This window comes from Sus scrofa, chromosome 13, assembly GCF_000003025.6.
Source record: "Sus scrofa isolate TJ Tabasco breed Duroc chromosome 13, Sscrofa11.1, whole genome shotgun sequence".
In the NCBI taxonomy this organism is placed as follows: Eukaryota; Metazoa; Chordata; class Mammalia; order Artiodactyla; family Suidae; genus Sus; species Sus scrofa.
Window position 1 is genome coordinate 52,248,010 of NC_010455.5, and position 11,288 is coordinate 52,259,297.

An 11,288-nucleotide genomic window follows, 5' to 3' on the forward strand; every position below is an offset into this window, starting at 1 on the left:
AACCTTCTCTGAAACATAGTCTTAGAGAATGAGAGGGATCTGATTTGTCCATCTCTTCTCATCAGTTTGATCCCCAAATTACCAAAATAAAATGTTCCCAAACTGCGATGCAAAATAATTCCAATTCTTCCTTTGCTGCCTAGTGAGAAAGAAAATTAACAGAATACCCTATCAGGCAAACAAAAAAACGAACAAAAAAGAATGCAACTCAACTAAGCAGAGTTTCTTTATCACTAAAGGTACACAGAAGGTCTGAAAACACATTAAAACATTTATAAAGATCGCAAATACAGCAAACACTGAGAGCATGCTGTCAAAAATAAAGAAAGAGAAAGAAAGGAAGGAAAGGAAGGAAGAAAGGAAGGAAGGAAGGAAGGAAAGAAAGAAAGAAAGAAAAGAAAGAAAGAAAGAAAGAAAGAAAGAAAGAAAGAAAGAAAGAAAGAAAGAAAGGAAAGAAAGAAATGCTTTCTCTGAACATAAGGTTCTTAAAAGACATTTTGAGAGGAATTAAATCTCTCTTGCACCTTTAAGCCCTCTTTCTCTGCTCTCAATAGAGTCTGCTGGAGATGGAAGCGGTTTCGAGTGACACGCCCTTCACTTATTTGGGGAATGTGAATTTTCCATCCTGCCATTACCTGGCATCCGGACAAGTGTTATAAAAATATGTCATCATAAGCAGCCTAGAATAAATACTCAAATCCTCAGCGTTGTTTATCATTTCTCAAATGTCTTCCCCGGATTTTAACATTCTAGCTCTTTGTTCCATTTGGGGAGGTTAGGCTGTTTGGAGTACATGTGGATGGCCAACCCAAAGGTCATGGCATGTAAGCCAGGGAGCGTTCCAGCACGTGGCACAGTGCCCAGCAGCTTACATGGGGCCACTTTTAAACGGATTCCTGGACTGAGGGTCTTAACCACCAATCGAGGCAAATCAGCCCACATGTTTCTTTTGTTTGATAGAATTATTATTTTTTTAAATTATGATCTCTGTATTCTTGGCCAATGAATGAAATGAAATAGTCTCCTTCCATTGAAGTGGAAAACACACAACCACATCCATTTTCTGACATGAAATGCTTATTGAACCCGTTTAGAATACCGCCGTGGGAGCCAAGGAACAAGAAATAGAAAGATGAATTCCCACGGTGTTGGTCCTGAAGGGGCTCACCAGGCAGTGCCCGGAATAGATAATATTCACCAGTTCAATCAAGTCACATCATCCCACCTCCAGAACGCCAATGACCTCAGAGGGTGACTCTCTTGATTTGGCTTCACTCCATTTTGTCAAAACACTGTTCACCCTGGGTCTCTTTAACATACAACTAAATCTGGTTAGTTTACCGTGTCGTCTATTAGACTTAAATTCAACTACTCGAGATGATTCTTTCTCACTGGAAGATGCAATGATTCTGGGCATCGGGAGAAAGGCTTCGCAAAAGGTGCTGTTTTGCATCAACTTGCGGCGGATTAATGAACTTTAATCGCATAGGAAATCTGCGCCTGTGTGTGTGTGTTTATCAACAAGTCCTTCAGCCAAGACGTACGTGTGTAAACATCATCACACATTATAGCAGGACGTCTGTTACAACGAGAATCTGGCATTTCTCGTGACCTTAAAGCATTCCCTCCCCAAGGCTCTTAGTTTTCAATGACAGCCGGCGGCGTTTGTTAAATAAATAACAATACTTAGCTTTCATATTGTTATCTTCTGCCTTTTGAAACATTTCTCGTAGCACGACTTTGCCAGTACCAAGCTGGCTTTTTAAGTGATTTGTCTGTAACCAGGCACTTTTAGAACTTTTACTTCCTTAGTCTGTGCTAAAAAGCAATTCAAGAAGACTTAAAATTCTCCTGGGGGCTGATTTTATAGCAACAGGGAAAGCGCACAAAACGTTGCACGAACAGCCAATTTCTTTCTTCGGTGGAGGAAACGGGCATCGGCAGTCGAGCCTCAGTACAAATGGTTTAACGCCGTCATAAAAACCACTAACCATTGGGTATTAACATGCTTTTTATCATGAAGTTTTTATTGAAAATGATATTTGGAAGCTACTAATTTGGCGGTGATTTTTACCCGCAGGCATTTACAGTGCAGGCAACATCCCCCTTGCTCTGGAAGGGCCTCGGAATCCCTTGTCGCAGGTTTTTCTTCCGCTGCCTTGGTGGTCACCAGCTCATCATCAGGGGTGGCCCGTGGCTGTCGATTTTACTCCCTCGTGGGGGTGGGGTGGGGGGCAGCTGGGCCAGAGTGCACAACACCGTCCCTGCAACCCACCTTGACCCCCTAGAACAGTACTAACTGGGGGGTGGCTCGAACTGGTATAGGACCAGTGTGTGCCAGCGGGAGAGCACCACTGTCAGACTTATCATTGGCCCTATGTAAAACACATGGGAAAACCTAGGTTGTTGGGTTTTGGGTTTTTTTTTTCCTCAAAAAGAAGTCAAAACAGCCTGCACATGCACATAGATGGGAGACATACTTCCCAAAAAGAGAGAGAGAGCGGGAGAGAGAAAAAGAGAGAGAGAGAAATGTGTGTGCCTGCCTGCTTTATTCCATCTGGCACATGATGGAAGTTAACTTATTTGGGCGAATGTTGGACTGCGATCATTACAACGGCAAAGCCTGGAGCCATTTCAGAGGGAGCCAGTGCAGCCACCGCTGCAGGGGTGGACGGTGCACAGGGGGTGCCTGGAGCCCCGTGTGAGCTCGATACACACCACCGAGAAAAGCTTGGGCCTTTCCCAAAAGGAAGTGAAGACAGACCGCGCAGGCACGGAAATAGCGTGTGTGCCTTCCTGCCATCTGGAACGGGCGCCCGGCGGGAGTAAACTGATGGGGTGGAAATGCTGCTTTTTCCCCCAATAGTTGTGTTAGATCTGGATGTACCCAAACTATAGAGGGTCAAACCGCAGCCAGATTTTCCTTCAAATGTCACTTTCAATATCAAGCTCCTGATGAAATACCCACTGGGGAGCGGTTTCTGTGAAAGCTTTAAAATGTTTGCGGGTGTGTAGAAATCGTTTGTGTGTGAGTGTATAGGGCCTCTGTGATTAGGGTTGTTTCTCTTACAGGAAAAGGAAATGGCCTGCCCATGAGGACTCAGAAGCATTTACTGGAGAAGATTTTGTTGTTGTTTTCTGGGTGGTTTTTTTTTTTTTTTTTTTCCCCAAGATCATTTAGAATAGAAAAGAAACAGAAATAACCTAAGTGTTAGCTTATAAAATCAAGTTATGTCAATGATTGTACATCATTGTTAATGCAGCACAGTACTTCCATGTACAAAGGACAAATCATCTTTTATTCCTTTTCATTGTTGTTGTCACTGTGTTTTATTTATTGTTTTGTTTTATTTTTGCCTTTTATTATTATCTTTTTTGTGTGTGGTTTTAGAGCTGCACCCATGGCATATGGATGTTCCCAGGCTTGGGGTTGAATCGGAGCTATAGCCACTGACCTACACCACAGCCACAGCAACTCAGGATCCAAGCTGTGTCTGTGACCTACACCATAGCTCACGGCAACACCAGATCCTTAACCCACTGATCGAGGCCAGGGATCAAACCTGCCTCTTCATGGATGCTAGTCAGATTCATTTCCACTGAGTCACGATGGGAACTCATTATTATCTTTTTACTATTGGTCACAACCCAAGGCCCACCAAAGAAACCAGGTTACGGGTCACCAAGTCACTCTTTACAACATCTTGCTTTAGAATCATCATACCAGGTTCTTGATTAAAAAATAACCCTCCAAGAGAACAGCTGAATCCAGGTCTTTGGAAATGACTCAGAGGAATGTGCGTCTTTGGTGAGCCTCCTCCAAGATGCCTCATCTCAGCATGCCCACATGATTCCAATCCACACCAGAGGTTATGAGTTCACGCCTTACAGATGGTGTGGCTTGTTCTGTAGCACAGTCTAAATAACTGTGCTCAGACTTTCAAGTATCTCCCTTGTTCTTTTGAATTGTCCTCAGTGCTAATCACAAAGAGAAAAGGTGAGCTCTCCCAGCCTCGCCAGTGGTCATCTGCGGAGGGACACAGGTCAGCTGAAAAGGAAGAAACCTAAAAAGGCAGCCTCTTCCAGACAAAGCCAAGCACATGAAATGCCTGCTGCCTTGGTGGGCATTCCTGGGAGACCCCCATAAGTGATTGAAATATGACAAAACTTAGGGCTTCCAGAACATTTAAAAAGCAAAAGATGCAAAGTCTCTTTAGAACTCAATTTTGCATATTAAATGGCCCTATGTTCTAATTATGATCCAGCCATGGCCCAGGTGACTAATACACACTGGGAAAAACATTCCAGTTACTATGGTGACTCAGGGCAGACAGGTCCAAAAGGGACATAGGAGCTCTGGCGTCCTAGAATTTTCTGCGTCTTGATCTGAGTGCTGATCTCAAAGATGTAAAAAAAGCATCCAGTGATAAATTGACAGTTTGGTGCTTTTCTGTGTATATGTTATACCTACTCCCTCCCCATCACACTGACCATGGAAAGTTTAAGTATTATGTCATCTCTAGAACATAAAAAACGAACATAACCTCTCCTAAGCCCTTTCCTCAGTTTTCACTTTCCTTTATGCTCTAGAATTAGCTGTGAGTACAGTTTAATGGCTCTGGATGGTTGGCATGTACCAGCTGAATCCAAAGGTAAGGACAGCCTGCAGTTCAGCGGACAAAATAACCCATCAGACTCACTGAGCATCTGCGATATGCTAGGCACTGCTATAAACACAGTGGTATGTAGAATAGGAAAGTGCCTGCTTTCAGGGAGCTTATATTTTGTAGAAGAGGCACAGTAAATATGTAAATGGGGGAGCTATTGGTAAATGGTAAATTGGTAAATGATAAGACCACCAGAACACATAAATAAAATAAAATTTTTTGAAATTCAGTGTATTAATTTTCTAGGCAAGGACGTATATGAAGAAATTCCCCAAGCAGTTCACTGAGTAGGGGACGTGAGTGGGGTTTTAAGTGCTAGAAAAGGCAGCTAGTGGTGCTTACCTAAATTAAGTACTGAGGAGTTCCCTTCGTGGCTCAGCAGTTAATGAACCCGACTAAGATCCATGAGGATTCAGGTTCCACTCCTGACCTCGCTCAGTGGGTTAAGGATCTGGCGTTACTGTGAGCTGTGGTATAGGTCACAGACACGGCTCGGATCCCATGTTGCTGTGACTGTGGTGTAGGCCAGCAGCTGTAGCTCCAATACAACCTAGCCTGGGAACATCCATATGCCAAGGGTGCAGTCCTAAAATTTAAAAAAAAAAAAAAAAAGTACTGAAAACTAGCACTCTGGTTAGGACCCCAGGAGAGTCCATGGGTCAGTGGGAAAGTGATTAAACACTCCTTCTTGTTGGCAATCAGGGAAATTCTTAGACAAGGGCTTTCTCGGGCTGATAAACGTGGTCCCTTAAAGTACTCGTCGTGGTGCTTCAGTTGTGTCTTCTAAGCTTGTGCTGCTAAATGGGAAACATTTTCCTTTTACAACTTTTAAGATAATTTCAGGTGGTGACAAGGGTTAGTAGAATGATAAAAAGCAGGGTAGGGAGTTCCCACTGTGGCTCAGCAGTAATGAACCCGACTAGTATCCATGAGGATGAGGGTTCAATCCTTCCTTCAGTGGGTTAAAGGATTTCTGCGTTGAGCTGAAATGCGTTGCAAATGAAGCTCAGGTCCCATGTTGCTGTGGCTGTGGTGTATGTTGGCAGCTTTTGCTCCAGTTCGACCCCTAGCCAGGGCACTTCCATATGCCATACAGTGTAGCCCTAAAAAGTGAAAAATAAAAAATATAAATAAAAAGCAAGGTAAAGCCTACAGTGTGACTGGGAAGATGGATCCAAATCATAGTCAGGGAAAGCCTCTTAGATCTGAGACCACAGTTTGTGGAGCAAGAGAGCAGAGATGGGGAGAACAGCCACAATCCAAGGTCCTAAAGCAGGAACTCAGGGTGACATTAAAGGTCAGACTGATAAGGGCAGTGAAATAAAGGACCCCAGGAAACAAGGGCTGAAGCTGTGTTCCAGGGCGTTAACACTACAGAAGATGGGAAGAAACTACAGCTTTTAAAATCTAAAAGCCTCTGTAAGTGTATATGTGTATGTATCTGGGAGTGTTTCTAACCCTCCTACGACATGCATTGTGGCCCATGATTAATTACAAGTAAGCAGTGGGATGGACTGGGAGTTTGGAGTTAGTAGATGCAAACTATTACATTTAGAACAGATAAACAACAAGGTTCTGCTGTAGAGCACAGGGAACTATATCCAATCTCCTGGGATAGACCATGATGGAAAATAATATTTTTTAAAGAGAACGTGTGTGTGTGTGTGTGTGTGTGTGTGTGTGTGTGTGTGTGTATTACTGAGTCACTGTGCTGTACAGCAGAAATTGGCACATTATAAATCAACTACACTTTACTAAAAAAAACACACACACAGTCAGTGTGACCACTCTGTGCTCCATTGTGTTTTTCCGGGTGCTAGATAACATACCTGGGAGTCTGCCTGCCCAAAAAGTTTGTGAGCAGATGTTAGAAAATTCATTGTGATTCCAATGACCTAACAAATAATCTGGCCCAAGACTGGTAGACTAGGTAGTCTGATCATTTTTCTTTCTAACTGGGTAGTTTCCACTTTGGTCTAAGCAAACAAGGACAGTCTATTCAACACGTAGACTCCAACAATGAATATTCAATCCTGGTTCTGATTTTTGGCAGAACCCAGCAAGATGGGGGGAGGGAGGTGGAATAAAACCTCTTTCTTCTCCTTTCCTCTGGGGTTTTGCGAGTCTCCCTTGAAAGGAGTTGCAGCAGCCTCTGCAGGAAGGCCGCCCCGCACTTCAAGAAACTGCTTTGGTCTCTTTATGTATATTAGAACAATTAACATCTAGTTTCACCACACAAAGGACTTTCTCTCCTTTTATGTTTTAGTTCTTAAAATTCCCAGAATGGTGTACAGTAAAACTGTTCACTTGAGAAATTAAGTACCGTATGTGATAAGACAGTTGGATGAAATTTTTAAGCTGTCATTAAAAATGATTATAATTAGGACAAACTACAAGAAAATGCTTTAAAATTGAGGCCCGAGTGAATTAAAAATTAAGGGGTGTATTATGTATTATCGTGTTGAAGGGCTGGGTTTTACGTGTCTAACACCCATTAACATGAATACGGGTTGCCCCGCCTAAATCCCCACGTGCTGGGAAGAGAAGATACCCCAGTCCTTTGTTTTTGCTAACGAGATAGCGCTTTCTGTGCTCCGCAGGAGTAGGGCAAAGAGAATGTAAACAATTTACCTTGCAGTTGCTGGGAGAGTTTCTCCCAAGAAGTCCTTTGTTTCCTGAGAGGACATTAAAAGACCTCATAACAAGGCTGAGTTTTGTCTCTCCCTGAAGAATATTCCAGAATCACCTAGGGTAAAACTGTAACTCTGTCATGTTCAAATCTTCTATCTTCCTTTAAGGGAGAAAGATTCCGTATTCACATTCCCTTGGGGGAAATTAGAACTGTAAATGTTACTCAGGTCCACGTATCTAAGAGATGCCCAGGCCCAACTTGTGTACAATTAGCAGGTTCTGAAGAAGGTACAAGTCAGGTCATCACTTCCCTCATCAAGCCACGCATCAGATCAGCCTGCTTCCCTCTCCCACAGGTACCCATAAATTATTCTTCTCTCTTTGGTCTCCCTCCATCTTTTATAACTCACCAGCCCCTTAGCATGTTCCATCCCTCTGCATTCCCAGGGACTCAGCTAGGAAACTGAATATCAGAGTTTATTCTTTGTTACATTGACCTCCTTGCCTAGCATTATTTTAGTGTCCTTTTAAGCTAAGAAAATCACAGGCTTTGGGCACTTGCTTCCTTTGCAGATACAAAGGGTGAATGGCCGATATGAATGAAGCAAGGAAAGGAAGCAAGCAGAAAGTTCTCTTTTGCTACAGTATATGGAAAAAAAAGGTGAGTTTAAGAGCTCATCCCTTGATTCATGAAAGTATCTTGATATCACTATATTGTCTTTACACTTTGTTTTACACAAATGCCAATTTTTTTTTTCTTTTTTTTTTTGTCTTTTTAGGGCTGCACCCAAGGCATATGGAGGTTCCCAGGCTAGGGGTCCAAATGGAGATACAGCTGCCAGCCTACTTCACAGCCACAACAATGGGGGATCTGAGCCATGACTGCAACCTACACCACAGCTCACAGCAATGTCGGATCCTTAACCCACTGAGCAAGGTCAGGGATTGAAACTCCATCCTCATGGATACTAGTTGGGCTCATTAACTTCTGAGACATGATGGGAACTCCTTTCTTTTTTTTCCTTTTTTTTTTTTTTTTTTTTTTTTTGATATGCCAAAATTCTCACTAAGAATGTACAGGTGTTCCTAAATTTTTTCAGTGGTACTTGATCATAATTTTTGGCCAAAATTATATTTGCAGTGATCTAAAATATATCCCTTCTAAATGTCAAGTGTCTACATCACCTTATAGGAGAGATGAGATCTTTTAGCAAAAAGCCCCTCTACTCTGAGTAGACATTTAATCGCTTCAACTAGAAGGCAGTTTTCAAAAAATTTCTCATAAAAGACAACCAGTCATTCTGCTGCTCAAGAGGATGCAGCTAAAAGAAGTCACAAAACAATCTCAGGGCTTAACAATTAGACATACTGGTACAGTGCCAATGTTTTTTTTGTTTTTTTGTTTTTTTTTTTTTGTCTTTTTGAGGGCCCCACCTGCAGCATATGGAGGTTCCCAGGCTAGGGGTCTAATCAGAGCTGTAGCTGCCGACCTATACCAGAGCCACAGCAACACCAGATCTGAGCCGAGTCTGTGACGTACACCACAACTCATGACAATGCCGGATCCTTAATCCACTGAGCGAAGCCAGGGATCGAACCCACAACCTCAGGGTTCCTAGTCAGATTGTTTCCAATGCACCGTTGTTTCCAACGGGAACTCTAGCCAATGTCTTATTAATGATAGTTAACCATATTCCTGCTTCAGAACAAAGGAGTATTGGTGGGTTGGTTAAATTAGATTCTTTGGTGCAATTTGCTTTTTTGGTAGCAAGAATCTCTCAAGGGCTAACAAGACTCTTTTGACTATTAATTTTGTTTAGTTAAAAAGCCCTCACTCTTTCTTCTCTGCCACCCCCAGCATTATAAAATTAATTTCAGTTGAGCTTACAGTTCTGTGTTGTTGTTGTTGTTTTTTAATCAGAGCAACTTCTATGATTCATGGGCTGGCTTCCTCCAGATTTGACACATTATTCAGCAAAGTCTGTATGATACTGCATAATTTGCCGTGGTGGAAGATGAAAGCCCATGCTTTTGTCTTCGATCTAGATGTTTATGGAAGCATCACCTTCCCTTCCAGCAGGAAATGTTCAGGTCATCATCATCGCCAGAACCATTTAGTAAACACTTACTACATGCCAAATACAATATAGAGACTTTACACACATTTGTTCCATCCCACATCCACTGTGTAAAGCTGATATTTGTCTCCTCATTTACCAGAAGGAGAAACTGAGTCTCAGAGACTAAGTTGCTATTAACTTCCATGGGACCCCAGTGCAAATTACAGGTGACAATCCAAATGAATGAGTTGAATCAGGCCCCCAAGTCCCAGTGTTTGTTTCATTTTAACACCACAAAAATTTTCTAAGACTATTTCAATAGGAGAATTATCCTCATAGAATTTGGCATTTAAAGGAGTTCCCGTCGTGGTGCAGCAGAAACAAATCCGACTAGGAACCATGAGGTTTCAGACTCGATCCCTGGCCTCGCTCAGGCATTGCCATAAGCTGTGGTATAGGTCACAGATGTGGCTTGGATCTGACATTGCTGTGGCTGTGGTGTAGGTCGGCAGCTGTAGCGCTGATTGGACCCCTGGCCTGGGAACCTCCATATGCCACAGGTCGGCCTAAAAAGAAAAAAAAAAAAGAAGAAGAAGAATTTGGCATTTAAAGTAAAAAAGCCTTATTTATCCTAATCGGTGTTCCCAGCGGCAAAATAAATCCAATACAGGCATCAACATTCCGTTCATGGCTTGTTTGGACCTTTGTTCTGGTCTCAGTTCCTTTTTGCTTCACTCTGCCACCTTGGACTAGTGACTTTACTTATTTTGGTCACTGTTACTCATCTGTGAAAGGAAAGAAACAGACTCCAACTTCCTCTAAGAAGAGCTTCCAGCTCCAAAAATCTAACTACTTGACTATCTTCTTTTCAGATGAAAGAATACTTTTTTTTCTGATGACAAAAGTGACACCATATGTGTGTGTGGGTATATATATACACACACACATATATACACACATATACATTTTATTTTTAAGTAAAGAAAAGCAAATTAGCTTTCTCCTTTTGGTCACTGTTCAGGAGCAGTACATACATGTCCACCGACCCTGCTTTTTGAATCACCACTTCTCTGAAAAAAATACCTGAGTTATAAGCACTGGGCATTTGGGGAATGTCTAGCCACCTCCCACCCCCACCAGCCTTGGCTGAACCTCAAGACTGAAGCAGACTGATTAGCACGGAACCCCTGGTCCAGACCCTAATATGAAATTCCCAGGGGTTGCCAGACATAAAGTGACTCGATGCCAAAACATCCAGGTGGGGAAGAAAAATTAATAAATTATAGGGATATTTTATATATACAATTCCATATATGGCTCCATGGAGTTTGGAAACATCTGGGTGATGAATTAGAATTCCACTTTTGCTTCAGCTCTTTGGCATAACGTAAACACAGCCTGCACGTCCCTAGAGATAAATGGGAGCGTTGGAAACTGCGAAAGGTAGATTGGGAAAGAATCAGATTTTAAAACTGTGGCCCATGATGGTTGCCAAATGGAAAAAAAAAAAAAAAATCTGAAAACTCAAAGCAGTCCAAAGCATTTTCTCTCAGAGTTAAATTAAAGAGAGAGTGTCCCAGGTAGCTAAAATTAGAAACTATTTTGCATATTCTTTCACCCTTTAGATATAAACTTGGGGAAGCATGTATCTTTTATTTTAGTTTATATTTGTTTTAAGGACCTATTAATGGGCTGTTGGTGACAGTTTTCTCCTATTGATTCTGCATATGAACTAAGATTTAGGGCATTGCAGAACTATTTTCTGAAAACAATCTTCAAAAGTGCTATTTCTTTAAAAGTACCAGATGAAGCTATATGGTATATAGCACAGGCACTTACAGTATGAATTTTAAAGGCTTTCACATCCAATTACTTGCAGTGACTTAGTTTCTTTCCCAACCTACAATAAATCCTATATATACATAAATGC